Below are 11,220 nucleotides of genomic sequence, written 5' to 3'. Positions count from 1 at the left end.
GCTCGCGATGTTCTTTGGCCTGCTTGCTCACCCGCACGTTCTTCCTCACTGCTGTCACTACGAACAACAAAAGAAAAGGGAAAAGAACAGAGTAGAAGACACTGACAAAGCTCTCGGGGCGTGACGACAGGTGCGATAAAGAAAACAGTCAAATTTGGATGCGGTGCCTGCCCGCACCGCATCCACGAAGACATCATCAGAGAACCGCAACGTGTTGCATCGTGGTCTGCTGCATAGCGACTCGCCGCACGGGCCACTCGCGGCGCGCCGGGGCTGTCGGCGCAGCAACCCCCACCGCCATACGGCCGCGGTGCTTATCATACACACAGTGTATACGTGTAGCATATATATACCTGCGTCATAATGGCATATACGCGCTGTATAGTCACCTTCCAATGTATCTGCCGGCTTTGTGTGCGCCCCCACACGTGCGTGCGGTCATATATACTCGTGATAGGTGTGCACATGTATGAATGTGCGACCGTGCCACCGTGCGCTGTGCAATGAGCGCTCGAACGGATTGCCCGAGCGTGCGCGCGCGCGCTCAAGGAACCGAGTGGACCGTTGCGTTGCATGCGCGAAGGACCGTTGCGTGACCTCTAGCCGGCGCGCGGACTCGAAAGCGGGACGTGCGGCGCGAATTCGTATACATTGTGCGTATATACGATATACGTAAGTGACACGGGGCCCAAGAGAAAAATAAAATAATGGAGATAAGCCTGCAGACGTCGCGGAACACGCTGTGTGCTTAAAGCCGCTGCAGACGTCGTGGCGTGGCAAGCACATTTTCTGCGCACTATATGCGACTGCGTTGGAGGAGGTGAATTCATGCGCCGAACCCTACTAAGACGCTCCTTCGCTGGGCTTTCCTTTGTATTTACTTTTTTTTTCTTTAAAGTTTGGATATTCGGGCTCGTGTGACACATAGTTTATGTGTATGCGCATATCTGGACGTTCACGGCTCCTGGGCATCTGTGCACACGATGGCTGCGAACTCTCTCGTGTCTCTGACTCGAATACAGGCGGATCTTCCTGCTGCGTTTTCGAGGTTCCTTTTCTTCTTGTGGCCGTGTGTATCCAAGGGTCTTGACTATATGCTGACTTTGCGTGCAAGTTGGAAAGGCCAATCTGGCAGGATTGTGTCTAGCTACGCTCGACAGAGCATGCGGCTGAGTAAGGAACAGCAAGTGTAACAGAGAGTCATCTCTGCGAAGTCAGTGTTAAACAGCGCATACAATAGCTATTTTTTCGTGACTCTTATCTCTGGCCCACTCTGCCTGATATGTAGGCTTTCTCCATGAAGGACGATATCCCAATATAATCGTTGACGACCGCATCAGCTGACGAGCTACCGTTAGAGCTGTGCGCACATCATCCCCTTTTCTCATAAAATATGTGATAGTTGGCGCGTATGACTGCGATCGGTCAACTGTTCATGAAAGTGCAGTGCTGTAAAGTGTACTTCTTGCTATGCTTTGGTTTTAATCGGTGTTCCACCTCAAGCCATCATCACTCAGCCACAGAAAGACCATCTAGTGGCTCTTCAAGCAACGCTATAGCCTTCCAAGGCCCGTATAATCAGGCATTTTACTGGCGGAAGCTTGATAACTGTCTCTGCGGCTGCCAGCTGATCAATGAGTTTTACACCATAAAGATCGCCTACGTATTGAGCGAATTTTTCTAACGACTGCCCAGGAGATCGAATTCGTGCGTGGGAAAAATAACGTCCATCTCCCGTGAGATTTCAGACGTCAGAAAAGACGTGGACCTTGAGCAGGGAAACTAACTTCCTCGGTCGCTAGTCCTTTTAAGTACTTCAAAAGATCGAATGAAAACAAACACGTAACCCTGCAGATCAATAACAAATGACAACATCCCTCCTGGAAAACTAATGCAAAAAAAGGTTACTAACGTATGCACAGGAGCCTCTGTTCTCGAAGGCAGTACAAATGCTGCGTAATTATCGAACAGAGCCCACCACACAGCGATCTATTCGAATAGACTATATAGAGAATGGCGCTGAAATGCGTTATTAAAAATCTGAAACTGTCGAAGGTTGTTATTTTGGGCACCTGCCGCGGAGCTTTCAAAAGCGCGAACGCTGACACCTCTTTCACGTGAGGTATACTTCAGATCGGTCATCAAATTATACCCGTATGAGCAGGGACGTAGCCAGAGGGGGGAGGGGGTTCAACCCCCCCCAAAAAAATTTTCTGTTTTGCTTGCGTATATATACACGCACACATACAAACGCACGCACGAACATATATAAAGTATGGTTTAACCCCCTCCCCCGAAAAAAATTTCTGGCTACGCCCCTGCGAATGAATAACGGTGATGTTCCAGCGGATGTATATTATCGCACACTGGTGTCTCAGGAAGCTAGTCAACTGAAGCTTCGGTGGCGTCAGCACGCTAGCATGAGATCACTGAAGATAATTCATTCATATTCAACGACGCTTGAATTACGATATATTCCCCACTATCTAGAGCTCATAAACCCGGATGAACGTGTAGCCGAGGTATTGTACCCTTTACGCAAGTTTCTGAACGTGATTTAACTCGCCGTGGTCGATGTCTGTTGCTAATGTTATGCATTGGATGGGTTAATCTCGCACGTCGCCTTCACGTACAAAGACGTGTGCCGAGCCCTTCGGGCCTGCTTGTGGACATTACAGCTAAACGCTTGAGCATTCGTTGGCATAATGCCAAACATTCAGCAGCTGTCTCTGTTCGCTGCTGAGGAAGTTCTAGCAGATTTAATCTTCCTCTAACACTGCACTTAATGAGCGCTTTTGTTTCCGAAAAGTTGTGCATAAACTCGATATGGGGCTCACTAAGACGCGCTCGAATTTCCGTCATTTACTAGACGCTCGTCCGTGATCACCCGACGCGGTGGCCTAGTGGTTATTGCGCTTGACTGCTGACCTGAAGGTCACGAAATCGAATCCCTGCCGCGGCGACCGCATTCAGATGGAGGCAAAATGCTATGTGTCCGTGTGCTTACATTTAGGTACTCGTTAAAAAAACCCAGGTGGTCGAAATTTCCGGACAGGGGCGTAGCCAAGGGGGGGGGGGGGTCCAACCCCCCCCCGAAATTTTTCAGTTTTGCTTGCGTATATAGGCACGCACACATACAAACGCACGCACGAACATACATAAAGTATGGTTGAACCCCCCCCCCCCGAAAAAAATTTCTGGCTACGCCCCTGTTTCCGGAGCCCTCCCCTAAGGCGCCTCCCATAAACATATCGTGATTTTGAGACGTAAAATCCCAATAATTATTATTACTATCGTCTGTAATGCTCCCAATACAAAGGATGAAATGTCAACGCGAACAACCAGGGCCAGCCATTGATCGTCCACGCTCATTGTGTACCGCTTCGCTGACTGTAGGCGTGAAGTTGGCGCCCTCCCCCCCCCCCCCCCTATTATCAATGCCGGTAATTTCGTCCAGAGCCTGACCTGAATGCGACTGGCGAGACACGCTTTAACATCAATCACTTTTCCACCGGGATGCGACGGCCGTATCACTTCGTTGTTCTCTCTCGGTCACATGACCTCGACGGACACTTTCAATTTACGACAGCACGCACGGGCTTCTTAGGTGCGTGGAGATTCATTATTAGTTATAGCGCGGTGCACGTATGTATGACGCGTTGTCCTCGAAACATAGTCGAGAGGTAGATCAGCGGCGAGTGTATCTAGTAAAATATGCTACGCACAGCAATGTAGATTCCCACGTCAGTTAACGGTTGAAATCCCAGGTGACTCTACCATGATCGAGGCGTGAGTAGCTAATTATTTGAGCACTATGGCAGTAACGCAAGCCTGAACAAGGTGAATAATTTCACTATTCGTAAGCAGTGTAGCTGTAATCGCCGGCACTTTTAATCGCCTTTGACTTTGGCCGACTCGTTACATGATCATGATTAGCTCGCTTTCCTCTAATCGTTAGTGCGCCGTCTCTATCGGCGGGCGTGTTTCACCGCTCTGCATGGCTAACAAAATAGAGTGAAAAAAAAGGAAAGAAAGTATTGTAGTCAGAATAAGTGAAGAAATTAGAAGGGCTATTGAATACTCTTATGTGATGAACGGGAAACCTCTGAACAAGTTATTGGGCGTTTTGTTTGGAATGGCCGGGGGAGTTATACTGCATTGAACACAAAATTGACGCGGTCAAAAACGTTCATTGTCGCAAAGCGGTAACACGTTGGAGCTTTTAAACTTTGTCATTGCTTCACGTGTACAGCAGAGAAAATCGTATTCTGCCCACTTTATTCATGCTCTGTACGGCTGCCCGGAAGAAGCTCCTCGCGGCTTTCTGGGAAGAAGTCTGCGCACAGAGTTTTCTTACAGCACCACATATCCATGGGTGCCGCTATATTCTTATTCTGGATGGTCTTCAGGGCTTTTAGCCCCGAAAACCATGCAGAATCTTCTAGTGAAATAAGCTTTGATTAATGTATTGATTGGTTGATTAACATGACAGGGCCCGCCATATTTGATTGATTGATTGATTGATTGATTGATTGATTGATTGATTGATTGATTGATTGATTGATTGATTGATTGATTGATTGATTGATTGATTGATTGATTGATTGATTGATTGATTGACAAGGCTCGTCAGTAAGTGCCTTCCGATCACTGCTTAATCACTTGTTTACAATGACAACGGCACTTGCAGCTGTGACTCAGACAGACGCTATTTCGGCTACCATAGTCGTAGCTCACTGGCTAGACAACACCGAACTTTTGCTGGAAGAGCAGATACGGTTTCCTTGGGTGCTATGCAGGATGGCCCGAGTTTGGCGAAACTCGGTATCTTTCCGAGCTCTGGCGACACCCCCTTTTGAACGAGCTAATGGTACGATAAGGTGAAATCCATCCCTCAGCGCGCGCTCCGTTCCATTGGTTACGATGGAACGCGGTGTCACGTCAAGGGCGGTCGAGAAGGTTGGGTGGTGTCGTAAAACTAGAAGCACCTTCTTTCATTTGTTTGTCGTTCCACTGAGTGCAGACGTGCACCCTTGCAGGAAAAGTGGCAGAAAGCTCTACTAACTATATTTATGTGTGCGCGGGCCGTTTGAATTCATTTTCAAGCGTTTCATGTCTGCAGCAAGTATCCTTTAGAATAAGCAGCACCGTGGCCTCCGAGATTAGTTCCGACCGAGCGCCTTACAACACCGCGGCTATAGCTAATCGCCGAGGCCACATGTATAATTACCATGGTCGGCCTGTACATTCTAGCGCGTTGCTCGGCCGGCGCGCGCCCTCGTCGTTCTCTTCTTCATCGTCTGCTCGGTCCCAGAGCACGTGCGCCCGGCTGATTAGCTAATTGGCTGGGCGGTATACCTAGCTAAGTCAGGACGTGCTATATGACGAAGCTGATTAGGCCAAATCTTGCTAAGGTCGAGCTAACTAAGCCACGTCTTACTAAGACCATGCTAATGAAGTCGTGTAAAGCTAAGAACAAGGTAATTGAGGTCATGATAAATAACATGACGCTAATTAGGATCGTGTAATTAAAACCAAGATAATCAAGACCTTACTCGCCGAGATCGTGTTAATTAGGATCGTTCTAATTACGATTATGCTAATTACCTCTGTACTATTCAGGACCTTGCAAACTAAACCTATGTAATCAATGCCGTGGTAATTAAGACATTATTAGTTATTGTTAATTACAACAACGCTAATTATGAGCGTGCTAATTAGGATCGTGCTCATTAGGATTACGCAAATTACCTCTGTACTATTCAGGACCTTGCGAATTAAACCTGAGTAATTAATGACGCGGTATTTAAAACATTATCAATTAATGCTAATTAACATGACGATAATTACGAGCGTGTAAATAAAACAAAGATAATCAGGACCTTACTCACCGAGGACGTGTTAATTGGAATCGTGCTAATTATTATTATGCCAATTACCTCCGTACTTAATTAATGTCGTGGTAATTAAAACATTAACAATTAAGAAAGGACTATTCACTATCATGTTAGTTATGACCTTCCTATGCAATAGCACCAATATTGAGACTGAACTGACACGGTGATTACACCGAAGCAGACTGAGTAGACGAGCCACGTAAAAAGGTGGAAGAAGCTAGGTGATCACAAACTCCACCGATGGCCCAAGCCCTGCACAAGCACCGCAAGCTGCACAAATTATTTTACAGGCAAAGAAGCTGCTGAGTAGCGTCCACCGCATGAACACTTAAGAGGCACACCGGCACTATGACAGTCACGAGTTGAACTGGGGCCTTTTCAAAATCAACGAGTTTGTGCCCGAGTTCGCGCGTCAATCAATTTGATTGACAGACGCCCGCGGCGAAGAGCGGGTCCGCCCACCGCGGTTCCTCTTGCAGAGGAGCAGTGCTCACGCAACAACGCAAGCGAGCGGCACGATTCATCTATGAGCTTAATCGCACAGACTATGCACACACGCACGAAGAGCTAAAGGTTATATAATCACGTGGATACGGTGCCTCGCACTCACAGCTATGAAGCAAGTGCCCCTGGTGGGATTTGCGGCGAGAAATGTTATTATTACTTGTTTGCGGAGACACTGTTTCTACCGATTCGATAATACAAAAAAATCTTCATACGTGTAATGTAAGTATAGCAGTAACCTGTCCATTTATTTATCTGTAATATTCCAGAGAAGCGAAACGAGCTGCACCAGAGTGCTGCGTGGTCGCCCTTGTTGCCTTCGAGAGTGGAAATTTCCATGCACTATAGGTGGAACGAAAGAATTTTCCGAAAGAGGACAAACGCCCACGAACACGCCCGTGGGAGGCGCGATCATCAGTTGGCAAAAAGATAGTGCGACAATCACGCTGACGTCGCTGCACTGCCGAAATGTTGACTGAGTGGCGGCGCTGACGCGTTCGCACGCGGTATTCCTTTGAAAACCGCCGCAAATGCCGCGCATGCGTTTATGACGCCATTCTCGTTCTTTTAGCCGTTTTTATCAACGCTTCTATCGCGCGCTCCGCACTGTCTTCCTATCATGACCGTCGTAGGGCGGGCTCGGAGCAAGCTCGTGTGCCCGAGAAGCTCGGGCCATCCTGCATAGCACCCCTTGTCTGCTCCGTCTGCGTTACAATCTTTCAGCGTGCAAGCTCATTGGCTGAAGGCGGGGAAGGTAGCAGTCTAATGTTTCCTTTATGTTTTCAGCCTTTGCAGCAGCATATTTGTAAGGCTATCGTGGCCGGGCCCCTGTCGTCTTTAACTGTATGTGCAAATAGGATTGCGTGCGCGCAGAAGATGCTCGGTTGGTGCATCCAGCGCAGGCTCGTAACTTAATTATTGTTTTCTTTTTCACCTCCCACCTGTCAGGGAGCAAACCGGACAAAGTCTAGTTAACCTCCTATCCTTGCACGGTGTTGGACTTACTATAAAGTTTCAGTGGATTCCATCGCATGTGGGTATAGCGGGTAATGAGGCGGCTGACAGACTTGCTCGGAATGCTTTGGAACTTGGAATATCATGCGACCAAAGCAGAAGGCTCCTAGAGAACCTCCGCGTCTTCCAAGAGAAGCTGTCCGCAGGCATTATGGTTGACACCTCACTAACCATGTGTGACAAAACGGCTAACCAGGGTAGAGGCCTTTCTGCTACATCGCATCCGCACGGGGTCAGCGAGTACACCAGTATGGCTCCACAAGATCGGACTTTCCGAGATGCCATTGTGCCCGGCTTGCAAGACCTGTGGTAATATCGAACATTATTTCGTTAGCTGCAGACTGCAATGAACTTGAGAAAGATCGACAATGTTTCTTTGAAGCAGTTTCGGCTCGCCACTCGACAGAGTGAATGATATGGCGTTTCCGCGTGGACACTGGACATTCGGGAAGGAGGTGTCGCGGCTACTTTTAAAGTTTTTAAACGTTACAGACCTCGCATGCGACTGGTGATGAGTTACACTTATGTCGGGGTGTGGTGTGGTGATACGGGGGCCCAACACAACACGGTATGCGGGATAGAGTAGAGCAGAGTAGATTCTTTAAACTGTGGCACACACCCACGCTGGGGGATTGGCCAAGAACTGGGTGGTTCTAAAAGAAAATTCTTAAATATTAAGTTAGATTTTTCTATTTAACGATGAAAGAAATGAAAATGGAACAAAAATTGAACATGTTAAGTATAGATGAATACGAAAGTACGAATATAAATGTTGAGGCGGAGAATTCGAACCAAAAAAATAAAGCAATTGGAGAAAAAAAAGAGCGGTATAAATTTATTCTACAAACTAAAACTCTTTGATCGTTTGAAAAACTCCTGCAAGGCATCGGCAACCTTCCCGTCACTGTGGCCAATGGACCAAGCTCCAAAAGAAAGTACATTTGGTGCATTTAAATCTAATCTCAGAGGTCGGAAGGCGGCAGCTAAAGTAATTTTGCGCAAGGTAGAGTATCTGTTACAGGAAACGAGATAATGCTCTATTGTCTCATGAACTCCGCAGAAACAATTAGGGGAAGCTGCCAGACCAGCTCTGTGTAAATGAAAATTTAGATATGGAGTCTGACAACGTAGTCAGACTCCATATCTGCACGTAGATGTGGGGATTGCTACTAAACGTAGTGAATGTGACTTCAGTTGCTCGTGTTTGACATATTTTTCTATTCCAATGGTGACTGCGGTGCTGAAATTCTAATGTGGCCGTTGCTGACGGTGCAAAAAATTCCTCTAACATGATTTTCCTCCTTATTCTAGCACCTATAATGAATGTGAATGCCGGAAATACATGAACAACCGGGTCATTCAAAGATGTCTTAGCTAGCGCATCCGCCATTTCAATCAGGAATAGGCCCTTATGTCCTGGAACCCAAACCAACTTGATCAAGTTTATATGCGGTGGTACTAATGATTTGAAAGCACTCATAACATGTGAATCCTCATTTGCTGTGAAGGAGGAACATTCGGATAACGAATCCGTCAAAATTACTCGCAACTTATTGATGCTGTTAATTTACGGAGAGCTAGAATGATCGCTGAAAATTCTGCTATAAAGATAGGCACAAAATCTGGTAGGCGAAGAGAGACCGACCAATCCAGAGTACGAGAGAAAACCTTAATTCCACATTTCTCTTCACTTTGTGAAGCATCAGTCGCTATGACTGTCTTTATTGGCATATGTACGAGGTAATCAATTAAAATAGCGTTTAAAGAGCGGTACGACATTAGTTCTGCATTTTTTGGAAAAATATCGTATTTTAATAGAGTTGTTGCTATTACTGATTGAAGTCACGTCACTAATTTTAACGTCTAATTTTCCAAGTAGGCTCTTTATAAATAGAATTTGAGGCGCATGAAATCTCGGCCAGTATACACCAAAAAAACAAGTCAGGACGGGCAATAAAAAGTGTTTCTGACCGCCTTACGGGGGATTCATACAGCCTTAGAAATTATTGTACCGCTAACGATTTAAAACGGGTAGCAAGTGAGGGGAGCCTAGCTTCCAGATACAAGACCTTCATTGCCACAAATTTAGGAAGACCTAAACATAATCTCAAGGCTTGTCTCTCGAGGATTGCAACAGGATGAAACTAATAAGCAGGAACCCGAGCTTATAATATGCACCAATTCAAGAACCGGGCGATCGTACATGCAGTATATTGATAAAAGCGTTTTTCTCCGCATACATAACCGACTATTGCTGATCTCCCTTAACAATACAACCGCCCGAACACCCTTTGCCGCGATGTATTCAATGTGAGCCTTCCAATACATAGATTGCTCTATATCGCGCCAAGATATTTTACATTCTGTACTTGTGGAATATTTCCGAGATAATAAGAAAGTAACACGTGAATAGGGTCTTTCAATGGGAATGTTAGTACAGATCATTTACTGACATTTAAATACAGATGTATATCATCAAGCCAACTTTCTACGGATGATAAGTATATATGATTGTAGCATTTGGTATAGCTTGTGAATATCATATGCTGCTGAAAAAAAATGCAATATTGTCAGCATATACGTATGTGTGTACGTCCTCATGTCGGGGAATCGAGCTCATTAAGATATTAAATAATACTGAGCAAAGGACTGCCCCTTGCCGGACGCCTCTTGTTTGCGAGTACGTAGAAGACGAGATACGGCTTTGGAAGCAATAAAACGTTCTATTTCATAAGAATTCCGTAATTCATGCGTGAATATAGTTCGTAAAGTTATTGTTGTGAATCTGATTAATTAAAACTATGCGTTCGACGCTGTCATATGCTTTTGCATTGTCGAGAGTGACTAACGCAGCATATTTTCTTTCACGCCTAGCTAACACAATGCGACTTTCAAAGCCTATGTAGGCCTGCCATTTAGAGCATTCTGATCTGAAGCCAATTTGGGATGGATTTATCATTTCTCTTTCATTAATAAAATTTATTATACGAATATTTAAAACTCTCTCGATCAATTTTACAAAATTTGAAGTTAGCGCAATGGGCCTAATGTTATCCAATACATACCCCGTACACGGTATTTTAAGTAATGGAATCACCTTAGTTATTTTCCAACCTGATGGGAGCCATGCCATTCTTACTGAGTACAGTGAAACCTCGGTGATACGAATCTCACGGGACCACCAAAAATATTGGTATCATCCGCAATTCGTATCACCAGAAAACGTGGAAAATTAGCATGCGACAAACGAAAGCTGGCGTACGTTTTCACTCATTGTTTTTTAGGGCCGCAGCACCGTCAGGAAGAACCCTGAATGATCGTCAGTTAAGTTTTTAGATGTCGACAATCATACCAGCACTCGTAAATATACGGCCCGTTCGCGCGTATTTAATTAATGAACCAGGTGCGTTGTGACCCGTGACAGCAGTAGCCTCTTCCAACTATTAGTATGCTTTTTTGCGTGACACCGGAGTACTGCCGTGAAAGTAACAAAAGAAGCGCTTTGACGCGATGGATCAAGGCCACAAAATTACAAAACCACGGTCCTGTGTTATGATTTTGTTATTGCGGAGGCGTTGGGGATGTTTTTTCGGAGATTTACGGCCGTGCCTGCGCAAGTGCGACCTCAACGGTCGCGCATGTTGACGTTGTGAGGCCCGACTCCTTCGCCAAGACCGTCCTGGCCTTCTTTCGGACCTCGTCCACCTTTCATAGGATGTCTGATGCACGAGGCAGGCACGTGTAAACACAGTACAACGACAGCAGCCCGCGTTGATTCGTTAGGTAAAAAAAAAAAGCATGGCGT

The sequence above is a fragment of the Rhipicephalus sanguineus genome, chromosome 1 (genome assembly GCF_013339695.2).
Source record: "Rhipicephalus sanguineus isolate Rsan-2018 chromosome 1, BIME_Rsan_1.4, whole genome shotgun sequence".
Lineage (NCBI taxonomy): Eukaryota > Metazoa > Arthropoda > Arachnida > Ixodida > Ixodidae > Rhipicephalus > Rhipicephalus sanguineus.
This window is presented reverse-complemented; position numbering follows the sequence as displayed.